The sequence below is a fragment of the Aotus nancymaae genome, unplaced genomic scaffold (assembly GCF_030222135.1).
Source record: "Aotus nancymaae isolate 86718 unplaced genomic scaffold, 86718_ANA_hifiasm-v0.15.2.pri h1tg000059l, whole genome shotgun sequence".
Lineage (NCBI taxonomy): Eukaryota > Metazoa > Chordata > Mammalia > Primates > Aotidae > Aotus > Aotus nancymaae.
This window is the reverse complement of record NW_026988473.1, coordinates 63,046,995-63,072,927: the sequence shown is the minus strand read 5'-3', so window position 1 is coordinate 63,072,927 and position 25,933 is coordinate 63,046,995. Positions and strand designations below refer to the sequence as shown.

At 45.5% G+C, this 25,933-nt stretch overlaps 1 protein-coding gene across 1 annotated transcript in view; it reads left to right on the top strand.

Annotated features, from left to right (window-relative positions):
• The window catches only part of TENM4 (teneurin transmembrane protein 4), a 1,737,111-nt gene that overhangs the window by 1,128,239 nt on the left and 582,939 nt on the right, over positions 1–25,933 (top strand).

Below are 25,933 nucleotides of genomic sequence, written 5' to 3'. Positions count from 1 at the left end.
ACATCCCATGCACACCGTGTGCCGCACAAAAGGAGAAAACAGAGCACCTGGAGTCTGATAAATGACCGAAAAGGGCTAAAAATGATCCCTGAAATGCAGACACCTCTTACCTGCTTCCCTGCCTCCTATTATGTTATGAATCTGTGATGGGAACAGGAGCACGCAGGGCCCCCTCAGTGCCCCCAGATGAAAGGCACTGAACCCAGGAACAAAAAGGGAACACCAGATGAGGGGGGTGGGGGGGAAAGAGATGGAAATCCACTGGTCCTTCCTGAAGCTACCAAGGGGAGCTAGAGGAATGGAACCCCTCCTAGCCCCCAGGTACCAGACAAGTGGTGAATTCCCATCCCAGGGGACAGGGTTTAAAACTGCATCAGGTCAAGGCCTGGGCTGTATGCAGGGGCCCCTCACACACTGTGGAAGCGGCAGATTTGGGAACTACAGTTTGGCCGTAAGACTCAAGAGCCTCAGAAAAGTCTGCAGGCCTCGACCCAGTAATTCTGCTTCTGGGAATCTGTCCTAAGAAAATAATATGAAATGCAGACAAAAATGAATCCACACGGGTGTTGACTGCAGCTTTATTTATGTGAGTGAAATATTGGAAACAATGAATGTTCCACTTTAGGGAATTGGTTGGGTAAATTATGGTAAATTCATAGAATGGAATATTTTGTAGCCGTTAAAAATGATGTTTACAGAGCTTTTAATGACATGGGAAAATGCTTATGGTATGCTTATGGTGCCTTTTGCAAGACGTAAAATCACACACAGTCTGATCTCAGCCATGTAAAACAATTACAGAAAAATAACAGGAAGGAAACACACACACACACACTCTCACACTCTGTTAGTAGTTGTCTCTGACTGGTGGGATTGGGGATGATTTTTCTTCTTTTCTTTCCACCTTTCCTGTTTTTTTTTTTATTTTTTAATTTTTGGGTTTTTTTTTTTCTATATTTGGAAACTATTGGTCATTAACATTGGGTATTTATTTAAGCCTCACAGGCAATGAAGCTAAAAAGCATCACCATTAATCGGAGGCCTGGTGAGGGATATGACAGCTGTTTTTCCCTTCTGAACATGAATTGCTTTTGAAATCAGAGAAAACATTAAATAAACATTATTTACCAAATTAAAATCAAATCAAAATAAATAAATAAAGCATCTGAGCCCCTGTCGAGGAAGGCCTCTGCTCCTAAAAGAAGTGATTGCCTGTTTCCAGCTTATCATTTTTCAGGGATCTTAAAAAACCAGCCACTGCGAAATTGACTTCTAACTGATCTTAATTGAGATGGGGCCCAAATGCAAGGATCAAAAATGAAATTCGGGCTGCTTGCCTTATGGCGGGGCTGCCAAAGAGGCTCTGCACAATCCCAGGTCACAGAGGAGCTAGCTGGAATGACTTCTCAGTTCCAGATTCCACCTGCCACCTTCCGTATTAGACCCCAGGATCCTGCCACCTCCTTGCTGGCTTTTTGCCGGCTCAGGGAGGAGTAGGGGTTGATTTTACACTATCTGGGCCTGTGGGGATTCTTAAGGCTGATGGCTGAGCACTCCTTCCTTAACCTTACCAACCTCCGCCCCACCGTGCACATGCTCACATACACACACTTACATGTGCACACGTCATCAGTGATTCTGTCCCTCTGCACAAATGCATGCAGCGTGTAGTGACAGGCTACAATGAGTGGGCACCATGCTAAGTCTCTAAAGCGCATTTCCTTGTGTAATTCTCATGATGACTCTGTGATTTAAGTATTATCAAGGCTCACTTTAGAGCATGACAAACTTAAACATTCCTCTTCTGCTGGCATGTCAACTCCTGTGATTTCAGGAGTGAGCCTGGTGGTCTCATTGGAGTCCCCTCTAACTTTGGAGTGACCGATTCTCTTAATGTTAAAAGCCAGCCACGCAGGCCCCAACACACAGGCTGCGGGATGCTGAGGCCCTCCCACTCTCTCCGCGTCTCACTGCCAGCCCGTCCCTGCTTGCCACCTTGCTGCCGTGCCCTCCCCTCCCGTCTTCCTCCTTTTAGTTTCCCGCCCCCACACACAAAACCCCTCTTCCAGCAGTCGACTGTCAGATTAATTCATTGCTTTCTTAGATAGAACAATATAACTCTTCTTTTTCTAAACCCAGGAGGCCTTCCCTTTCATATCCAAACAAACTCATCGTGGTATTTTTCCTTGAAAAAAAAAAGAGTGCTTTTTCAAAGATACACGCTGCCTTCTTTTCAAGCCAGCCAGCATCACTATGGCCAGCATTTTAAAATCGCTTCGTGTGTGTGCCTATTGCTCTGTATGCTGCAAAATAAATACAGCGTCGGAAGACTTCTAATATTAACATGAAGAGAAATAATATATGAAAAAAGAAATAAAGCCCCTGATGTGATTTAAAGTTGCACCAATACAAGGTGCTGTGCTACTCTCACACATTTGAAAATCTCCACAAGATAGGTGATTTTCCGGGAAAATGTAAATTACTCCAACTGATACCCCAAAAAAGTAGAAAAACTTGAAAGAAAAAAGATTCTGTGCAAAGGACACATTGAGAAAGGTTTTAATGATATCATTTATTTTTAAAAGATCCCAGGTTTTGAAGATTTAATGCTGAAACTTCCCAGGTAGCAAGAAACATAAGATTCCCATGCTTGTATAGCAGACAAGCTTGGGGTCAGATGGCTGGAACTGAAATCCTGGTTTACCATTTACTAGTAAATAGTTACTAGTTAACCAGTTTACCATTTATTAGTTGTATGACCTTGCGTGAGTGACTTAATCTCTCTGAATTTCAAATTCCATAGAAATTCAGCCAAGGAAGTAGTCACAATGAGACAGCGTAATCCTGGTGGGCTTTCTGGAGGAGGTGGCCTTTGATGGATTTGATTTATTGGCAGTGGTTACCAGTAGTCTTTCCACATTCTTGCCCAGACCCGTTAAAAATCAAAAGATGGACTTGTAAGTTGCCCAACCAATGTTAGGGTAGAGTCTGTGTCATGAAAGTGCCAAGGATCCACAAGTCCCATTGTTGCTTCTTGACTAGGCATAGGAGCACTAAATTCTATGCACAACAGTCATTCAGTCCTCATAATGACCCTATGAGATAGGTGCAGTTATCACCCTCCTGAGGGATGAGGAAAGCAAGCTGAAGCCAATCACAAAGAGTGCCTCATCCAGGGTCACACAGCTAGCTATTAAACAGCAAAGCCAGGATCGGAACTCAGGCAGCCTGCCTCTAAGCACTTTGCCACCATGGTTTTCTGTGACGAGTGCCTTGCATTCGGAAAGGCTTTGATAATTGGCAGTATAATGCCACATATGTCTGTTCATTTGATCACTGCAACAATCAGTTGTTCTTACCTTTCAAGGGACGAAGCAGGCTGGAGAGTTCTGAAGTGACTTACCCAGTCATGTGGTCCCTTAGCTCTGGGTGTGGTCCTTCCTATCTTCACACCTGAGCACCTGAGCCTCGGTTTTTTCATTCCTGGGATGCGGTAATGATGCTTAGCTCACAGGGCTAGGATGAGAATGTGGAAATGTGGAACACTCCGCAGGGCGTCCTAGGAGTAGTAGCTGCTGAATGAATGTCAGCGATTAGTGATTATTAATAGCAAATAACTGTTAGTTTCTTTTGTCCTTCTTGAACACAGGGATACATGTCTTACATTTCTCTGTGATGCACCATCCCTATCAATGCACCGTTATCCCAGAGTTAATGAATGATAGTGCACTGGACAGAGCATGGGCCCTCGAGTTAATGCATCTGGGTCTCTGCCATCTCCTAAGTTGATCCCACACTCTGCAATTAGCCTTCCCGAACCTCAGTTTATCTCATCTATAAAATGAGGGTAACACCTGCCTCACAAGATACTTGGGAGGATTAAATGAGCCAAGGTATTTTGGAAGTGTCTGACTCAGAATATGCAGCAGCAAATATGACTTCCTTTTCCTTCTGGTTGTATTTTTCATGGATGAGAGACATATTTTTGATAAAAAAGCATATTGCTTCCTGTCGTGTTTCTTCAGTAGGACTTTTCAAGACCGGTTTGATGAGAAAGTGTTAACTGAGCATATTCTGTGCGCACAAGCCTATGTGGAGAGGCAGAGGAAACATAAAATGTGGCCCCACCTAGAGGGCCCTGTGATGTTTCACCTGTGGCTTGATGGGATCAGGTCCTTCTGCAACCAGAGCTGTCTCTCCAGACAGAACTCAACTCAAAGCACCTAATTCTTTTGGTTTGTTTGCTTTTTTTGAGACAGAGTCTTGCTCTGTCACCCAGACTGGAGTACAGTGCCACGATCTTGGCTCATTGCTATCTCTGCCTTAGCTGGAATTACAATCGTGTGCCACAACACCTAATTTTTGCATTTTGGGGGAAAATGGGGTTTCACCACGATAGCCAGGCTGGTCTCGAACTCCTGACCTATGGCGATCTGCACACGTCAGCCTCACAAAGTTTTGGATTATAGGTGTGAGCCACTGTGCTCGGCCTCCATCTAATTCTTGAGTCCTGTATTAGTCTGGGTTCTCCAGAAAAACAGAACCAATAGGAGAGATAGATAACAGATACGTGTGTGTGTGTGTGTGTGTGTGTGTGTGTAGAGACAGACAGAGACAGAGAGAGAGATTGATTTATTATGAAGATTTGGCAATTATGGGGGCTTGGAGGACCCATGATCTGCCACCTTCCAGGAGGTCCAGGAAAGCCAGTAGTATTTGTCCAAACCCTAAGGCCCAAGAACCAGGGGAGCCAGTGGAGTAAGTCCCAGTTCGAGTCTGAAGGCCTGAGGACCAGGAGTTCTCATGTCCAAGGCAGGAGGAGATGCATCTCCCAGCTCAAGCACAGAGCAAATTCACCCTCCCTCTGCCTTTTTGTTCTATTCAGGTCCTCAAGGGATCGGAGTGCTGCCCACACACATTGGTGAGGGCGGTCTTTTCTCCGTCCACACATTCAAATGCCAATCTCTTCCAGAAACACCCTCACAGACACAATCAGAAATAATGTTTTACCAGATATCTGGGCATTCCTTAGCCCCATCAAGTGGACACATGAAATTAACCCTCACAGGTCCCATCCCGCTGGGTCCCCAAGTCTAGGACAGCTAGACAAGTCAAGGAAGGGCTTCCTTACAGGTAAATAGAGAAATACAATTCAGACAGCACTCCCAAACTGTGAGTGCATATTAATCTGCAGGGACTAATATCATAACATAATTAGTACAGCAGTGCTCCCAGCTTAATTGAAAATGCTGCATATGAGGGGCATTTAATGAGAAATGCAAGGTTTGATGATTCAGAACTGCTGAGGTTTAGCGGTTTGGTGGCTGTAGCGAGGAAGTGTTGGGCTTTTTTCCCTCTGCTATTCTCTTTGTACATCTGGACAGGAAGGGGGCTGAAAGGAGTTACTAACAGTGTGTATGGTTAGAGAACTTTGATTATCTGGAAGTCCCTCAGCTATTTGGAATGCAGCAGAGAGCCAGCCAAGCAGGAAACAAAAAACAGCCTCTGAGCCAACAAAACACATTTCAATTTGGCCATACACTGCAGTCTTCAGATTTTTCTGATGAGAAATCCTCTCAACCCACACTCATAACCGATTTGTTTATGCTTACTTTATTTTTTTATTTTATTTTATTTTATTTTTGAGATGGAGTCTTGCTCTGTTGCCTAGGCTGGAGTTCAATGGTGCGATCTTGGCTCACTGCAACTTCTGCCTCTTGGGTTCAAGTGATTCTACTGCCTCAGCCTCCCTAGCAGCTGGGACTACAGGCACGCACCACCATGCCCAGCTAATATTTGTATTTTTAGTAGAGACGGGGTTTCGCCATGTCTAGAGCTCCTGACCTCAAGTGATCTGCCTGCCTCAACCTCTCAAAGTGCTGGGATTACAGGCTTGAGCCACCGCGCCAGGCCCTATGCTTACTTTATACCAGAATTCAATAAGCCAGGTGGTCTGATTTCCCAGGCATCAGCAGAACCACAGCAGTACATCAGGGCAGTCTGCGGTGGGTGGGGCCTCCGGGGAGCTTGTCTCTCCACCCTGTCTTAGTTCAGTCATCCAGCCAGTACAGGTCTTCAAGGCACAAAGTATGTTTGGGGGATCGGGGAGATAAAGACACATAAAATATTTCTTCTCTTTAAGGAGCTTACAGTGTTGGGGCAGACGGATGTTGGCTCAGTCAAGGTTCTTAGTTTCAGACAACAGAGTCTATTCTGGCTAGTTTAAACAGAAAAGGATTTAATACAGGATATTAGGTGGCCTGCAAACCTTTCAGGAATGCCAGGGACTGAAGCTTGGCTGCCACAGAGCCAGAGAAGTACCCCGCATGGCATAGGGGTCTTTTAATGGAATCCCCTTTGTCTCACTCGTTGGGACTCAACATTCCAAGAACTAGGCAGCAGAGCCTACGCCACAGCTGTCCAGATAAACAAACACCTCCACTACTGTGCACCGAGCATCGTCACCACCTCCTGTAACAACATCCGCCCTCTACAATCTGTGGGTGCGTTTGCTCCGTGGAACGTGGGTCTCGCCGCAAGGGAGTCAGTGTATTGTTTCCAGCTGTCTAGCCTTGTGGAAAAGACGGCGCACTGGAAAGAGGTTGAAGTGGGTGTTGAAAAAGCCAGTATTTGGTATCTGCTACAGATGTAGCCCGATAATGAGAGTCCAGTGAGCCAAGTCCTGCTGCAGACTCGTGTTCCGAGGGCTCGCTCGCTGTCCGACGCAAGCACAACAAAGGGAGTACAAAGTGATACCGGAGTGCTGACAGTCAGGGAGAAGAGCATAGCTCGAGCAAGAGAAAGCGCAGAAGCTTCAAAAGCATGAAATGATGCCGGGGCCATTTCATTTAGGAGCAAATAACCCTAGAGAAGGGAGTAGTCACAAAGGGCATCAGCGTAATAGAGCAGAGTGAAAAGAATAGCTGTGCGTGATCCGTAGCCATCAAGGAAAGTTTAGATTGCATTCAGGAGACTTCGACTAGAGGGCAGGAACGTCTCTATCAGGCTTCTGAAGGATTTCCACAAGTAACGAGGTACATTTTCCCTTTACTATTTGTGCTACAGGACTGAGACATGGAAATCTGGGGACTCGTGTACTCTGTGTTATTACTGATTATACACCTTTGTTCCATATGGTATCAGGTAATGGAGGTTTTGTGGTAGCGTCAGAGGCCTGACTCTCACTCTCCAGATGAGTACCATGTGAGTCAGGGACTGTGAATCCCGAGTATCCTCCCTACAGGAATCAAGTCTCCTGAAAACAGAATTGCAGACACTTTGGGAAGACGAGCCCATTGCTTACAGGGCAGCAGCAGCTTTCTCCTATGCATTGTATGGATGCAAAGAAGGAAGAGCTTGAACTTCAGGCATCAGGGCACAAAGGAATCTATCTAAACAGGCAAACAGGTTCAGCTGAAAAAAAGAAGTCCTCATTCTTACCAGTGTTCAGATAAATCTAGGAAAGCTAACAAAAACACGGAGTGGAAGCGGGCCTGAAGGAGGGAGTGTTCGTTGTAAGGAAAAGAGCCATTTCTGTAGAGCCGCAGACCAGTGATCAGTTTTTGAACCTGACAGGCTCGAGCTACATTTAAGCACTTGTGTAACTATTTATAGTCATACATTGATGTATTTATAGCTATATGGAGGCTGGCACTACTGCCTGTTTTCTTGTCCCCTGGTCCAGCTTTTAGTTCCCATTTCTCTGCCTTCCCAGACTTTCCTGTTCCATTTGGTCAGTCATTAAGACAATTCTTGTTAACAATGCTAACTATGATCATTTGTGTTACTGTGAAGGTCCCAGCTTCCCTATCTTAAGCACCTCCCCTGTGTCAGGCTGCATGAGAAGCGAAGAGAGCGGCAGGAACTTCATCTACCCCAGATCTCGACCCTGCATCTCTCCCTTTGGACTCTACAGGGGGGCCCCCCTGTCTCTCAGAATTTAATTTGAATGCTTGTCAGGGAGACTTCCGATAGGATTTTTTTTTAAGTCTTCCCCTTTTGATATTTTAACGGGGCCCTGTGGCTTCACTGAGCCCAATGCCAGATATTTGGTTTCTGGAAAGCTGAATGCTTCAGTAGGTATTTTCTTCTTACCTTGCCAGACCCCCCAGGCCAGCTACCCTGCATCCAGGGAAACGGCCCGCTGTGGCCCACTGTAAGGACACAGGAGAAGTATTCATGGGTGCGCTGTTTCTTTTCCTAAGGAAAGCACCAGCGTTGGGAAATAAACCCACCTCCATTCCCACGTAGCAATTATGTGCGCAATTACAGTTCCAGCAGGTGTCACTTAAAAGGGTGAAACCCATTAAGTGTTTAAATGAGAAAGCAGAAAGGAGCCTCTGACAACTCCCAGGAAAGCCACTCTGCAGGGGTGGAAGAATCGCGCACACGGGACCTTCCCTGAACATTTCCATGCACTCCCACCCACCCACCTACCATGCTTTTCCATAAGTGATCTCATCCCAGCCTGAGGGCAGCCCTTGGTACAGAGGTTAACAGGCCCTGTGTGAGCTAATGGAGAAATTGAGCACAGCCCCATGCAGTGAATTGCCTGAAGCCTCTTAGCCAGAAAGAACTGACATAAGATGCACATGACTATACGGGAATGCATGCCAATATCATTCATCATTTCAAGTCCATAGAGGGCCAAACCTTCCCTTAGCTTGTTCTCTTGCTTTCAGGGTGCCCAGCACATATCAAATACCCAATAAGTACTTGACAGGCTTCTTTAGAATAATTTGCTCCCCCCATTGTTCTAATGATGAATGAAGCCTTCAGAGGAAAAGAAGGTCAAAGAGAAGAAAGTGCCAGGCATATGCAAGCTTATTGCAATTAACGTTTACGGTAGAAAATGGGTTTTATTGCCCTCATTTTATAGATATGGAAACAAGTCTCAGAGAAGTGAAGGGACTTGTCCAAGGCTACTTGGCTATTGAGTAGCAAACACCGTGTTTGAACCCAGGTCTGCCTGACTCCAAACTCTGCGCTCTTTGCACTCCATTGAACAAACTCCCTTGGGATCCTTCACACTGCAGAGATAATGCATGCTTCCCCTCACACAGCCGTGTGGGAGGTGAGTTCCAGGATGTCACCCTTTAGTACAGACTATTGAAAGGGCCTCTTCCTTTTCGCTCATTGGGAGGATCCGGACCCTGGCTGAGTCAGAAGAGCCTTCTAGTTGCTGGAATCTTGTAAACCCTATTTCTGAGCCATCTTAACCAAGGTTTGCCCGCTGAAAGTTCACAAAGGGTCACCTGGAGGTGGGGTAGGAATAGGTACCGGGGCTCTATCGGCCCACAGGGCTGCTTTGTTGCTGATAAAACACCAACTGGTGATCTCCTCTCCCCATTCACAACCCACCCCCACGTGTCTTGCCCCGCCCACCATGCCCCTGCCAATATGAAGTGCTAACACCTGGGTCCCTGTCTCCCTGTCTTGCCTTAAGTGCTTCACACTCTGCTCCATCTGGAAACCAGGGGTCAGCCTCAGGCACAGCTCTCTCACCCTATCTGTGCCATCACTTACCAGGTTCTATTAAGTTCATCTACCATCATCACTCAAGTCCCCTCCTCCTTTCCGTCCCCCTGCCTTTTCCACAGTCTAGACCTTTGTGACCGCCTCCTCACTGGTCTTCATAGCTCCCTTTCTGCCCCCATCTTCTGTATATTTATGGATGAGCTTTGTGAAACATTCTTTTTAACCATCCAACCAGCCACCCAAACTTCCATCCGTCCAATAAACGTTTACTGAATATATGCGTATTTGCTGTGTGTCAGAGTTCATGCTAGTCTTGAGATGCAGAGTTGGATAAGAAACGGACCAGTCTGTAGTGGTGGAGAGAGATAAGTAAGTAAATTATATTGTATGGGAAGGGAAACCCAAGGCGTGGTGTCTGACTCAGCGGAGGCTTCTAGAGGGGCTGGCATGGGTCAAGGCAACTGTGCATATACAAAGGCTTGACCCTGCATTGCCCATGTGGGGAGCTAAAAATGCCCAACAAGGCTACACGGAAAGGTGGTTGCTGGGAAGGCAGAGACCAAACCGTGAGGTGCCTTGCACTGTGAGTCTGGAGTTTCATCTGTTGGCAATGGTACGCCCCGGACACTTTTAACTTAAGGGAGTGCTATGGGCAGAGAGCTCTAAACCGTTCCGCTCTCCTGACCTCAGTTGGGTGTCCTGGTGAACTTTTGCCCAGGTTCCAGCCTCCAACCAGGTCACTGATTCAGCTCCTTTTCTGGCTGACTGAGGAATCTATTTGAACAGCAATTTTATTCTCCCAGACATTGCTCATCCACAATAGTTCCAGATCACCTTTGAGAAATTCCTTTACATTCTCCCTCTGTTCCGGACACGATGTGTCTTGAATATTAGCACAATTCAGTGGTGCCTGTTGCGTGTGTAGATGACGAGTGGTTTTGGGATGCGCTCAGCAGCTCCTGCCTCACCACATCTGCCCATCATCCTGGAGTGCCTGGTAGGAGCAGATAATAAACGGGCCAACTGCCACCTCCTCCTTTTCTAATCATCTGTCAAAGAAATGGAAAACTCACTCGCGGTCACTGCTGACTGCAGATGGGGTCAGTGAATGTTGGGTTCGGAAGTATGGAAGAGGAGGGCGCAGGCTGGGGCTGCCATGCGGGGTTTCTGCACCTGAAGGTTCTGCCCCAGCGTGCTCTCTTGGCCTCACCCTGCCCTTTCTTCATGCCTCCTCCTAGCCTCTGTGCTACCTGAAACAGTCCTCACCTGCGTCACTTCAGGGCCCCTTACACATTACTGACGCCACAGAAAGCATGACCCAGAACCCTGAAAAAACAGGTTGGAGCCCTTGGCTCTATGACCTTGGACCAGTAACTTCCCAGTAACTTCCCCTCTTGGAGTATTGGGGTTTTGTTTGTTTTGTTTGCTTTTTCTTTCCAGACAGAGTCTCACCCTGTTGCTCAAACTGGAGTGCATTGGCATGATCTTGGCTCACTGCAATCTCCACCTCCTGGGTTCAAGCGATTCTCCTACCTCAGCTTCCCAAGTAGCTGGGATTAAAAGCATGTGCCACCATGCCAGGGTAATTTTTATATTTTTAGTAGAGACGGGGTTTCACCATGTTGGCCAGGCTGGTCTCAAATTCCTGACCGCGAGCGATCTGCCTGCCTCAGCCTCCCCAAGTGCTGGGATTAGAGGCATGAGCCACCACGCCCAGCCCCCTCTTGAAGTATTCATTTTCACATTCAGTTGCACTCAGGGCTAATGCTCCCTGCCTAACTTAGGCTTCCGAGCTGGGTGAATCAAATGAGTTAGCAGGTGAGGAAGATTTATAATTGTCACAAATTGTCACAACTCCTCCGAGGGTAGGTATCATGATCCGTATTTGACAGATAAGGACATGGGAAGCTGAGAGTTGTTGGATAACTTGCTCGAGGTCACACAGCCAGAAAGCAGATGCCCTGGATGTAAGCCCCCTGTTGCTGAGGATCATGTCTGATTATTTATCCAGAATGCCTGAAGTCATGGCTGGTATATAATAAGCGGTAAATAAGTACTCTTCATTGACTGCCTTCAATGCACAGTGACCTTTCCCCATCATCTCAGCCCATTAAATTTAAGAAAAAAAAATGACTAACTTAGGTATAATGGCATTTTATTTTTGCTCTAATTTGTATTTCTTTGATTACTAGAGAAACTGAACATTTTTTTCCATGTGTGCATTCTCTTAACATACTTCTTGTATAACCCAGCCATGTCTGTTTGCAATTTATTTGCTGTGGTCTTGAATTTTTTCCCTCATCAGTTTGCACCAGAGCTTTATTGGATATTAACCCTCTTCTATCTTCCATGCTACAAATATTTTTCCAGTTCGATATTCCTTTTACTTTATTTTCTTTCCTTTATGTTACACAGAATTATAAAATAAAATTAATTTCCATTTTTGTTATATATTCAGCATGCAGAATCCCCAGCCAAGGCCGGAAGTGGATTTCCCCAAGCAACACATAGCTTTTCCCCAACCCCAGTTAGTCAGGTGGGCTGAAAGAAGCATCCGAGGTGGACATGCCGTGCAGCCCTCAGCCTGAGGGCTCTTGAGAGGCAGCCAGAAGACAAATCTGTTATATCATAAACATGGGGTTGGCTTATATGTGTTTATTACCATACACAGTTGATTTTGATCTTAGTCCAAAGGCCCGGTAACCTGCCTTTACAGCTCTACCTGGTAGCGCTCATCTCCCGCCCGCTGCCTGTCTCCATCGTTATTGGCCAAATGTCACGGGAATCAGAAAACATGAGGCCTCGGGTACTTGCTGCTGATGACAGTAAAAATGCCTTAGATCACACTTTACTTTCATAAAGTGCTTTGCTATTTGTTTTTCAATAGGTCCCCACAATAAGCCTCTAGTAGCATTGTAAGTATCAATATTATTTCCATTCTTTGGTGAAGGACCAAAGGCTCAGAGAGGTTGTCCATGCTTCCCAGGCTAGTCACAGGCGGAGGCTGGAGCCCACTCCTTGGGTTTCAGAGCTGCTGCTGTTTCTGCCTTATCAAATGAGTAATGGGGACAGTTCTTGGAGATGGTCCTGACCACTCAGTAATAGAGCAGGGGCAGTGTTCAAGGTCAGAAGTCTAGTCTAGAAAGACAAGGGCCTTGCCACTGCTTCGCAGCTCTTAGATTCTAAACTTCTGGAGAAGACCTTGGTTAATACACCATATGTCTCTTCCAGCCACATGGAGATACTCCTCCAGGGAGTGTGGGGTGATGTCCTGAAAGAAGGAACAGTGGCTAAGGATGACCAGCATGTCCTGAAGGGGTCTTCAAGGTGTCGCTAAAATGCCAGCTTCTCTTAACAGGATCTATATCCGGTCCTTCCTCAAGAAGTTCACAGTCCACCTAAAGAAGCAGGAGCATGCCCAAGTAACTGTAAAGGTTGTAGAACCAGCCTGGGAAACATAGCAAGACCCCATCTCTACAAAAAATAATAATAATAAAAATAACCAGGCATGGTGGTATGCACCTGCAGTTGCACCTACTTGGGAGGCTATGGCAGGAGGATCACTTGAGCCAAGGAGTTGCAGGCTGCAGCGAGCTGTGATCACACTACCACACTCCAGCCTGGATGACAGAGCAAGACTTTGTCTCTTAAAAAAAAAATGTAGGAAATGCTCCAGCCAGTATCACTCATTCACTCAGCAAATATTAACAATTGAGTGCCTGCTGTGTGCCAAGCACTGTTCTCTCAATGTAGCAATAAACATAACAGACCAATATCTTGAGGCTTCTATTCTGGCAGAGGAGACAAACAGTAAACAAGTTACTGAACATACAATGTCCAGTGCTGAAGGGTACGAGGGTGGTAAGCAGGGTGGTCAGGAATGGACAGGAATGTGCAATGTGGCACAGAGAAGACAGGGTTTGATTGTGTTTGGAGTGGTGGATCAGAGAAAGCTCCCAAGAGGGGGCTTTTTGTGCTAGGCTCTGACTTCTGAGTGGAGTTTTCAGTTAGCCAAGGGGAGGAAGGGCGTTTTTGGCAGAAGAAACAGCAAAAGCATAGACGTGAAGCTACAAAAGGGTATGGGCATGTTTGGAAAATTACGAGCAAATCTGGCATGAAAGATAAAAGAGAAAGAGAATTCAACACTTGATGCTGGAGAAGTCGGTTGTGGCCTGACTGCGAGGGCTTCGTGGTCTTCTGAGGGTGGAGGCTGGCAGAGACTGCGTAGATGCTGCCGGACAGCAGAGCGTGTCCACCACGGCTGCTCCCTGAGCTTTCGGCCATGGCCCCAGTAGGAATACAAGCATGGCTTTTGCAACCAAAAAATGGTTAAAAATGTAAGGGACAGTTCATCCCAAGAGTTCACACCCCCAGTCTTTTCATGAGAAGAACATTAGACAAATTCCAATAGTGGGGCATCCTACAAAAACCTTTCCAGTACTCACCCAAACTGTCAAGGGCATCAAAAACAGGGAACAGCTAAAAAATTGTCATAGTTTGGAGAAGCCTAAGAACACATGATGAGTAAATGTAGTGGATCCTGCATGGATTCTAGAGAGAAAAAGCAGGTAAACACTAAAGAAGTCTGAATAAATTATGGACTTCAGTTAATAATAATCTATCAATATTGGTTCATTCATTATAACAAATGAACCATACTAATGTAAGGTGTTAATATGGGGAAAACTAGATTTTTAGTATAGCAGAACTCTCTGTGCTATCATCACAATTTTTCTATAAGCTATAACTGGTTTAAAAATGTTTATTAAATGAGACATTTTTTAAAATTAGATAAAAATGAAGTGGGGGAATATATGGAACCTCCAAATTGTCTTGTTTTTTTCATCTCTGGAAAGGACTCTTTATTTTCCAACTTGGCTTCTCCCGTGACAAATGTTTTCGGCTTCACCAAGACAGAAGTAAGCACGTGTGTCTGCGTGGGTGGGCACGTGAGGTCTGAGAAGGTGGGTGCGGATGGCGAGGTGGCAATCATGTCTGCACTGGAGTCTCAGCATCGGTTTCCTCTCTGGAACCAAGAGAGGTTTCCTGGGAGGTGAGGCATGCAGCAGCTCATTAACAGCCCTGCTGTTCTGCACCTGGCGGTCCTTTCAGTTCCCTGTCGAGACATTGCTCTGGGACACTTGGGTCAGTCAATAAAAGGCCACCTGTGACAAGGGCCTGAGCAGAAGCAAAAGGCAAATGCGTCCTGGTCTGGGATTCCAGAGTCCCCTGTTCTGACAGTGGGAAGCTGACCTCTGCTAGGAAGCTGGCTCACCACCCGAGGGGCCAGCTCCATGGAGAGCTTACAAGTCTTTGTACCTTCATTTCTAGTGGGCTTTATTTTGCCCTTTTCTCTTTCTCAGTCCCAGCCTGTGTCGGTCTGTTAATAGATACTTTTTTTCACATCCAAATTCTTTCTCACTGACAAAGGATGCCCTGTCTCTCAGCAGTCACTAAAATGTCTTCTCATTGTATTCCTGACTCCCTCTTCTCTCAGTAAAGAATGATTTTCCCCACCCACTGGGCTTAGAAGGACCAATGCTACCCTTTACAGTTGTAGGTATCTACACAGACAAGACCCAAGTCACATCCCATGAAGATGTCAGTGTGTCACCAATCTACTGACAGGTGTCTTTCTTGGTCTGCCTCAGTTTTATTAGACTCCAGCTTTCCTGCAGTGCCTCAAGACACCCTAACCTGACAAAGCTTTCTGACTTTGTCTTCACTGACTTACTGATGGCCTCTCCCTCATTAGTTTATCAAATGGCAGCAAAAAAAAAAAAGTCCCATGCAAGCTAACTGGACTTACGGGGGAAAAAAGCAAAAATCTGCTTTTGTATCTCCCAATTCTCCTTCCAGGGTTGCCTCCCCAGCCCCACAGGGGCCCCACCTATCACCCTTCCCTCTTGGGCTTGACTGCAGCGGTCAGTGCTGTAAGGTCCTCTTTATCTTAGCCCAAGCACTGAGAGCCTTTGCACATTCGCTGTCCTGGGGGCCACAGAGTGACACTCCTGCCTGCAGAGTCTTTCTCAGGACCTTTATCAGTCACAGTCCAGGTGGGAAAACAGAATCCACTCTCGACCTTTTCCATAGAGAGAATTTAATGTAAAGAATTGGTCAAACAGTGGACAAAACAGCTAGGAAGCTAAACAGTACGTGTTTCAGCCCAGAAATCAGCAACAACTATCACCCCTAGGCTGAAGGGACAAGGAGAGGAGGTGATAGTTCCAGATCCCAGAAGCTGGGATAATCTAGCAGGAGCTAGAACCATTTTGTAGGGTGACTGTCAGGACCTAAGCCACAGGGGTTATGTGGCCACTGCCAGGGACATTGTCGAAGACAAAGCAAGAGGTGGAGATACGCTGGCTGGTCTTCTCATCTCCAGTCTTCTGCCAGGGTCTTTCATTAGCCCAGCCTACCCAGAAGCCAGTCAGCAAGGGAACCTGAGAAGCGTAGCTCCCTGCAAAACAGAGCAGAGCAGGGCAGCCTGGGGAGTGGATCTGGGAGCAAACAGACAGGTGACTAGCACAGTGTCCATTCAGCCTGCCCACTTCCACTCACCCACTTCTGTTCAGAGCTGAGTTGGGAAAATTCCTGCTCTTTTCTAATTTCTCTGATCAGATGACTGGCAGCTTGATAAAGCCATCATGTTTTTATAAGGTCTCCTGTAGAGAATGAATGAGGAAAAATCAAGAGCCTCTTTTACTTTGGGGAGGTGGTGGTGAACTCTACAGTCTTCTAGTCATCAATCTTGCTCAGGAGAATCATTGCTGTCTGTAGTCCTTCAGAGAAGAGCTAGGGTCTTGCCTTTTATAGATCTTCAATGTGTAATGGTTCTGTTCATTCATACCATGCTGGCTGTCCCAGAGGCTCAAATGTACCTTGAACAATGATCTTCTGCTCTGCAAGACCAAACTTATAATCCATACCTTGTTATCCAGCCACATTCTGCCTGTGAGGGCCTGTGTTCAACGGTTATTCCAGGAGGCTGGTAAATTGCTTCGGGGGACCTTCAGCTCAAGTCTGAGATGGTTAATCAGTTCCAGCTTGCCTTCCCTCAGAGTGCCCCTTTCCCCCTCTGCTAGCTGGGAGCCCTTGCTGCTGGTATAGCAGCTAGGACAGAAGTGAATGTGGGAAGGAAAAGTCCAAGGACAGAGCAGAAGAAACAAAGGGTCCCTGAGTTTGTACAGCCAAGAAAATAACATAAAACATGATGAGGGATTTGGCTGGGCTTTCGTGTTTTGTTTCGGAGCATTTCAAGGGGCCGGGCATGCAGTTGTGTTTGGATTGGGAAGAAAGGCATAACTGGGCAGAAGAAAATCCTTTCAGATTTTAGTCTGGCTGTTAATGGATTAAAGAAAACACCAGGAGGATCAAACTGTGTGAATGTATGAAGGCTGTTGCAGCCAGACAGGAGGGACCCTGTCTCTGTCTTCTGGGGACTTGTTTGAACGGCATTTAGAAGCAGTGGGCCAGTTTGTAAATGCAAACAGGCCCCCTGCTTGCATTGGGTCTGATGGAGCCACCAGTCTGGTCAATTCACCAGTACATGGATCCATTCATATTACTCCTTTTCTTAACTTCAAGGTGATGATCATGATCATTATTAAATATTAATAACAGTGTTCATTAGGATTCTTGGCTTGAAGTAATAGAACCATCATCTCTCCAAACCATCATACTCAAAACAGAAAGGACTGGGCATGATGGCTCATGCCTGTAATCCTAGCACTTTGGGAGGCCGAGGCAGATGGATTTCTTGAGCTCAGGAGTTCGAGACCAGCCTGGGCAACATGGTGAAACCTCGTCTCTACTAAAAACACAAAAAAATAGCCAGCATGGTGATGCACACCTATGGTCTTTAGTGGAGACCTCGTCTTTGCAAAGAAAGGAACCAAAAAGGAACCAGCATGGTGGTGCACACCAGCTACTTAAGAGGCTGAGGTGGGAGAATTGCTTGAGCCCTAGGAGGCAGAGGCCACAGTGAGCTAAGATCATGCCACTGCACTCCAGTCTAGGAGTCATGGGAGACCCCAGTCTCAAAAAACTAGAAGGACTTGCTACTGTCTCAAGAATCCAAGAAGCAGACGAACCCTCCAGCCAGAGAAAGGCAGAGATGCAGGAGAATTGTGATTGGAACTGTTTAGATTCTGTTAAAACTCTATTTAGATTTTTTCTGACCCTTTAGGTGAATGAGCTTTCTTCTCTTACCACAGACCTGCTTTCCTCATTCTATGGATTTCCTTTGGCTGGTGTTAACAAAGTGCTACAACCTGAGTGGCTTAAACAGTAGAAACGTATTGTCTCATAGTTCTAGAGGTTTAAATCTGAGATCAAGATGCCAGCAGGACCGTGCTCCTCTGAAAGTGCTAGGGAAGAATCTGTCCTGTGGCTTCTGCTGGTTCCTTGGCTTGGGACAGCATGACTCTCATCTTCACACGGCTTCTTCCTTGTCTGTATGTCTGTCTGTGTCCCACTTTTCCCTTTTTTATAAGGACACTTGTCAGATTAGGGCCTGCTCTAATGACCTCATTTTAACTTGATTGCCTCTATAAAGACCTTATCTCCAAATAAGGCCCCATTCTGCAGTACTGGGGGTTTGGATTCCAGCATTTTTTGCCTTTAGAGGTTACATTTCAATCCACATGGCCACCAACAGCTTTCAGTTTTTGCATCTTACAATTTGCACTCATAGCTACTACATTCTTTCTTCACTTATTGATTTCAGAATGACCGGGAAAGAATTGGTTCATCTTCGATCAGGTTTTGGTCTCCTCAAGAGAATTGGTTCATCTTCGATCAGGTTTTGGTCTCCTCAAGGAAAGGAATAGGGCCTGGAACGATGACTAACAGCTTTGTGAAGGTGTCCAGCCCTGAACCAATCAATGACAGCCAGTGAGGCAGGATTATTTAAGACCATGACAATTGTCATGGGACACATGAATCTATCAGATCAGCCAGTTCATGCTGGGTACAAATCATCCTCCAAATCATAGAGGATTGATAGCAACAAGGGGTTCATCCCATCTTGCACTCCACATCCTCTGTGGGCAATAGAAATGGTGAGAGGAAAGGGGTTTCTGTTCATTGTAGTCCCCAGGGACCCGGATTGACAAGCAATCCCAACTGTGCTGAAAGAGAGCTCCAGAGGGTCTTGCATTGGCAGTTAAATCTAACACCTGGAAGTGGTACACTTTTCCTCACAACTCACACCACAGTTAGTGACATGACCCTGTCGGGGTGGATATTCTCACCGTGTGCCTGGAAAGTCAAGAGCCAGAAATAATTAATGCACAGCACCTATTACTGTCACAACCCATGTGGTGGGAGCAGTGGGAAAAGGGGTTTCGAACAGAGGGGAGATGCTTCACCAGAATATGATGGGATGCTGTCCAGGAAAACTAGTGGACAAGCACTACAGAGGCATCCCAGGCCAAGGAAAGAGCCATGGAAGACAGTGAGGTGTTAAAAACACTGTGGTTTAGCTGGAGCATGTAGGGTCTGGGGTGAGAGTGGCCAGGGACTGGGCTGGAAAGGTGGCCAGGCTGGACAGTGAAGAGAACTTCTTGCTCTAGGGAGAGTTTGGATTTCTTCTCCCCCAGTGACAATAGGGGAGCAATAAGGGCTTCAAGCCTGGAACAGGAGGGTCAGGTTTGCATTTTAGAAACAGCACTGGCAGTATAATATGTAGGAAGAAATCAAAGAGCACTAGACCTAGGCAGAGGTCAAGTCACCCCTGGGACTTAGTGGTGGAATCAGCTAGCCTGGTTACTCTTAGGCAAGGGAGTACAGTTAGGCTTGCTGGGCACAACAGAGATGGCTTCATGGAAATGTTTGCCTCTGCATTGGCTCTTGAAGAATAGAGGAAAGAGGGTCTGGTGGCATTGGAAGGAGGGAAGGCTTTTGCAGGCTAAGGACACAGCTGAGCAGAGGCCTAGAGGTCTCAGACAACGCCAGTGGTTGAAAACTAGAGTTTGTGTTTGTCCCGCACTTTTAAATTCCAAAATTTTTGATAGCGTGCTTGAAGGGCTTAGAGATGGACATTGGTTAAATAAAAGCAAGTTTCAGAAAATGGATAAAACTCTCCACAGATACCAAAAAGTTCATCAGGCTGCCTTGTAGCACCTGTGGCTGTTTGGGAACTGTTTTCTCCCGTCAGTGCTCCCCATTAGGCCATTTGTACAGGCAGTTCTTGCATATCCTCTAAACACATAATCTTTCTCAAATGAGAGCCCAGTATCTTTTTTTTCTATATTTAATTTTATTTAAGTTCTGGGATACATGTGCAGGATGTGCAGGTTTGTTACACAGGTACATGTGTGGCATGGTGTTTTGCTACTGCTATCAACCAGTCACCTAGGTATTAATCCCGACATGCGTTATTTATTTATCCTGATGCTCTCCCTCCTCCCACTCCCTGAGAGTCCCCAGTGTGTGTTGTTCTCCTCCCTATGACCATGTGCTCTCATTGTTCAGCTCCCAATCTACCCATCTGATGGAGGCCTAATATCGAGAATCTAAAAGGAATTTAAGTTTACAAGAAAAAACCAACCCTATCAAAAAGTGGGCAAAAGACGTGAACAGGTACTTCTCAAAAGAAGACATTTATGCCACCAACAAACATATAAAAAAAGCTCAACATCACTGATCATTAGATAAATGCAAATCAAAACCCCAATCTCACACCAGTCAGAATGGCAATTATTAGAAAGTCAAGAACAACAGATACTGGTGAGGCTGTGGAGAAATAGGAACACTTTCACATTGTTGGTGGGAATGTAACTTGGTTCAACCATCATGGAAGACTGTGTGGCTATTCCTCAAGGATCTAGAGCTAGAAATACCATTTGACCCAACAATCCCATGACTGGGAATATACCCAAAGGAATATAAGTCATTCTGTTATAAAGATACATGTACACGTATGGTTTATTGCAGCACTATTCACAATAGTAAAGACATGGAACCAGCTCAGATGCCCATCAGTGATAGACTGGATAAAGAAAATGTGGTACATATGCACCTGGAATACTATGCAGCCATAAAAACAAACAATATCATAACCTTTACAGGGACATGGATGGAGCTGGAAGCCATTATCCTCAGCAAACTAACACAGGAACAGAAAACCAAACACCACATGCTCACATTTAGAAGTGGAAACTGGTATCTTTTCTCTTACACTGGTACATCTGCCCCACTTGTTCCCCTTGACCCTCTCTCTGACAGACGTCCCCGCCATGGCACGGATCCTCAATCATTTCAAACATAAGACTACACTTGGTTCACCTATTCCTATGAAGGATTCATGAGCCATTCATGAGTTTGCCATGAGTTTTCCATTAGGAACGTTGAGAATCACTTGTGTGTTCCCAGAGAAAGAACCACAAGAGAGAACATCGAGTGGAAACCAAGCCAGAAGAAGGCAAGCAGCCTTCTCCCGGCTTTCCTGCCCTGGCAGAGGCAAACAGACACAGCCTCACCAGGGCATGTCCAGAGCTGGCTGGCTTGACCCACAGAGGACCTGTAAAAAAAAAAAAGAAAAAAAAACCTTTTCAGGTCTTCATGAATGAGGACTCTCAGTTAAAAATTCATGGGAAGATTACATAAAACCATCTGCTGCCTTTATTTCCCCTTGTGTGCATTAAAAATATGCAGCTGCTCACCGCAAAACATTCCATAATACTGTGTGGCTCACGAGCTGCTCTTTGACATTCAGGACAGAGAGGAGGCAAGGTGGGAGGGGAACTGGGGGTGAGCACACACAGCGATTTCCACCTGGCTCTGAGTGTCTAGAGCAGGGCATTTTAGATTTTTCCACCTAACTGGAATGCTTTCTGAAGGAGATGCTGTTCTGTGTATACAGTGAAGTTTCTCGGTGAATTTCTGTGTGGGTGTGTATGTGTTTTTTTTTTTTTTTCTTTTTAATGTGAAAATTGGTCTTTGAATCCACAAGCAGCAGCTGCAGCTGCCATAATTAAAATGAAATAACCTGCTTCATCCAGTCCTTAGAGAGAAAGGCTTTAAAAAAAATCTATATTTTAAATGGACTCAAGAATGTGGTGGATCTTCTCTCCCTGTTTACTTGCAACATGTTTTATGGCTTTACTTTTCTCAGGAGTCAGGAGAAGGGTATTAACCTTTACTGAGTGCTTATCCTGATCCCAGCTGGCTTGTCCCAACTACATAGCCAGCCAGGATTGGAATCCAGTTTTGATGCTTTGTTTCTTTCCCCTCTGCCATGACCTCTTCAGGATGACTTTGGACTCTGGATCTCTCCACCTGGTCTAATTCTATCCGGAGGCCTGGGAGGACTGGCATTATTAAGATGTTATTGAGAATGTTGGCACATATAATTGGCTTGGATTTGAAACCAAAGCTCTTAGCAGGGTAACAAGGTGAAGTATTTTGTGCTAATAATTTACATGATAATGAGATGGTCTTCAAAAGATTGGATGTGCTCTTAACGGTGTTGCTCTTCAAACCAGTCTGGGAACATAAAAATATCAGAAGAACTGCAGACTCTATCATTTGTACAGATCTCAAAACAAGGTAGCTGAGGTAGAAGGAGACAGCACTGTGTGCTGAGAATTGAAGACACAGCCGTCTTCAAGGAGCTCCCAGTCTGGTGGAAAAGAAAGTTGCAAAGATGCATAATTATAAGACACTGGTCATAAGAGCTAGCTCAAAGATACGAATAACTTGCTATAGTTTCAGCATTTTCTTCTCCAAAAATTCATTTTTTCAATTGGTAAATTTGTGAGGAGGAGAGCTACCTCCCTAAGAAAGCAACGCCCATGATGTTGAACATTTAAGACTAGAAGAAATGATTCTGCGTTATGATGTATGTACTAAGGGTCGGGTACTTATTCTTTTTAGTCCATTATTTTCATTCCCATTTAATAATAAGGAAATGTAAAACAAACAAACAAACAAACTAGGTGGTTTGGCCAACACTGCATAGCTGTGGACCGGGGGAGTTGTGATTCAGCCCCACTCTGCTTCCAAAACTCCACCTCGTGCCACTGTGACAGGCTTCCTCTCACAGTGAAGGCAAGACCTTCTTCCATGATTTGTCAGACCCTTGATTGTCAAGTATAGAACATACCTATCACTATGTCCCATGTTTAGAATGAGAAAATCTTTTTATTTTCCTTAAAGTTTTAATAGCAGGCATCTTGATGGGAGATCATCTCCTCCAGGCTGCTGGTGCGATGATACAGTTCCAAATACATTAGGAGTCCTCTGGACTGCCTTCCCTAAACAGGGGGTCAGCCCAGAGCACAGGAATGATGAGTTTCTCACTGACATTCTGCAGGGCCCCAGCAGATTCCTGGGTATCCAGAAGATTTTCTCCTGGGTTTCTGTGTCCACTGCTCCTGCTACCACGGCTTAGCTGAGATGGGAAAGACAAGACTAACACTTCTTGCCAGGGAGGAGGATGGTTTCCTGCTGCCTTTGAAATTCTCTGCAGTATTGTCTCAAGGCATCATCTTATCTCTTTGATCTGTAGTCACTTTGGGGGAATCCAACAGAAGCAGAGGCACTCTGCATTTAATTCCACCTGGGCCTTCCTGAAAGGCAGCCTAGGAAATGATCATGCCCCACATACCCATGGGCAGGCAGGAGATGCACTGGGAGAAGAAAGACGGTGGTGTCAGGTACACAGTGTCATGCACAGGGTTACAGCTTGCTTTATGACTTGCCTAGAGAGGAAAAGAACAGGATTTGGATCTTGTCTCCCTTGCTTCCTCACGAGGGGCTTTGGAGCAGGCAGCTTAGATTCCCCAGAGTCTCCTTTCTTCATCTGCAAGTCTGAAAGGAGAATGCTTGCCTCCTGCAGTTGTTTAGAAGGCTAAATAAGATCAAATCTCCTAACAGCCTGGCCAATGCCTGGCACACAATTAGGAGCTCCTTGCCCCAGGCAACTCCTCTTCCAGTTCATATTGTGCAAGGCTTGCCACATTCATCTTCTAGAGCAGATCTCCAATTATGTCACATCCTGCTCAACAGCACTCAGAGGCTCCCTATTACTCACAGAACAATGACCACATTCCCCAGCCTGTTGAGGCCCCCATCTCTGTTGGGTGCGATGTCCTCCACTTCCCTCTGCACAGCTCACACACTCTGGAAAGCTGAGAGCTACACTTGTTCTTTGTCATGCTTGGATCTCCCATGCCTCTCCTCCCAAATGTGGAGCACCAGCCCTGTCTCCATGCCCCCTACCTTATACAAAGTCTGCTGAAGGCCTTCCTCCACCATTTGTCAGAGCCATGGCAATCCCTATCGTCTGTCCACTTATTAGGTACTGTCTGAATCTCTCTTACAAAACTGCCAAATATTATAGTTCTTTGTGGCCATGTCTTGTTTTTCTTGCCAGCCTGTGAGCTTCCCAAAAGCAGGATTTGCTTATGAATCATCATTGTATTCTGCCCAGCAACAATCCTCAGTATATGAATGAACGAGTGAATATGAGAATGAATGAATACTGTAATCCCTTCCTAACTCAATTTCCCCTCAATGGAATGCTAGCATATAAATACTTCTTTTAAAACCTTTCCGGTAACAAATGAGTATTTTAGTTTCATTAACTGTCATTATGTTGCCCACTGGAGGTACTTTGAGAAAAAAGGAATTTAGGGATGGGATTTGAAAAGGAAATAAACAGATTGAAAGATGGAAGACAAAGAGATGAAATTTCCCCTGAAGCCTTGGCAAAGATGAGGGGAGAAGAGGAGTAAAAACTGTAGCTCTGCAGCTTCTTCAAGAGGGGAGGGATGATAAAGCGCAGGTGAGAAGCCAAGGCACAAGCTTTGGCCTGAAGCTGTGAAGGGAAGGGAGAGATGATGGTGTTTCATAACCCAGACACAAAGAAAGGGGGCTTGAGAAAGACTTCGAGTGTTTCATGCACGCATCAATGTAGACGTCACTGAATGTGACTAGGACCCCAGCAGGACCCTTGGGGACAAAGCTAACAGCTCTGTGTCCTAAAAGCCACCAGATGGTTGGCACTTGGGGAGAGGCCCAGACACCAGAGAAAGTGCCTCTTCCCTTGCCCATTGTTAGAGCCAGGAAGCCACTTTCCTGCTGTCTTTGGAACTTGGGGTGGCGTTGGGGGGGTGTGGTGGGGTTGTAAATTTCTAAAGAACAAGAAAGGGTAATAAAAATTAAAGGTATAATAGCCATTATTGCCTATTTGAAATGCATAAAATGATAGTCATATCCTACTTAGTGTACTGCCTATTTTAATCTTGGTGAGTGTATTATGATTTATAAGGACTTTTCTAGGTTTACTCCCAAACTGTCTTGTTAATTCTACTTGTGCCCATTACTTTTTCTACCCTGGCCAGGCGCAGTGGCTCACACCTGTACTCCCAGCACTTTAAGAGGCCGAGGTGGGCAGATCACCTGAGGTCAGGAGTTCAAGAGCAGTCTGGCCAACATGGCGAAACCCCGTCTATACTAAAAATTAGCCAGTCATGGAGGTGGGCACCTGTAATCCCAGCTACTCAAGAGACTGAGGCTGGAAAATCACTTGAACCTGGGAGGCGGAGGTTGCAGTGAGCCAAGATTGTGCCATTTGCTCCTGCCTAATAGTTACTCTTTATTTAGAATAATTTGCCATAAAGAAACATATTAAATGTAGATGAAGACAACCAAATTTTACAATGAAGTGAATTCTGTTATTCATGGGAATTAACAGCAATTCCTTACCTTATAATAGACAGTGATGTTTTCTTAGCAAGGATCCTAGATCTATCTGGCAAATATGAATTCAGGGAACTTCTCAAATAATGGCTTTTTGGGACGTTAACCTGCTATACCTAAGTGTGTCCTCGTGCCTTATTCTTTAGCCTAGTGGGTCTCTTGTATAAAAAGGCATTTTGTAGTATTTTTCATGGGTAAGTGTGGTAGTATGGGGCAGGAAAAGTACACGGACCTTGAAGCTTTGAGGGCCTGTGTTCAAATTCCTATTCCTCTTCTTGCAATGACCTGAGGCAAATGACCTAAAACTTTACGACCTCCCCTATCCTTCTTTTGAGTGGGGTAGAATTTCCTTTCCTCATTTGGAAAAACCTTTAATTTGTATATGTATCTCCTTAGTCCTAGAGTCCCATAAATCAAATTTATAGGCATAGGATTCTAGGGCCAGAAAGGACCTCACATGTCTCTCAGTTCAGAGTTTCCCTCTTTCAGATGAGTAAACTGAGGCTGAGAGAGGGGAAGTCATTTTTCAGAGGCTGCAATCAGCAGCTGGGGCAGAACCAGAACTCTTCTATGTAAGGTGTAACTCTTCTGTGTAAGGTACAACCAGAACTCTTCTATATAAGGTGTAACTCTTCTGTGTAAGGCGTAACCAGAACTCTTCTATGGAAGGTGTAACTCTTCTGTGTAAGGCGTAACCAGAACTCTTCTAACTAAATCACTCCTATGATAATTCATTAATTCATTCATG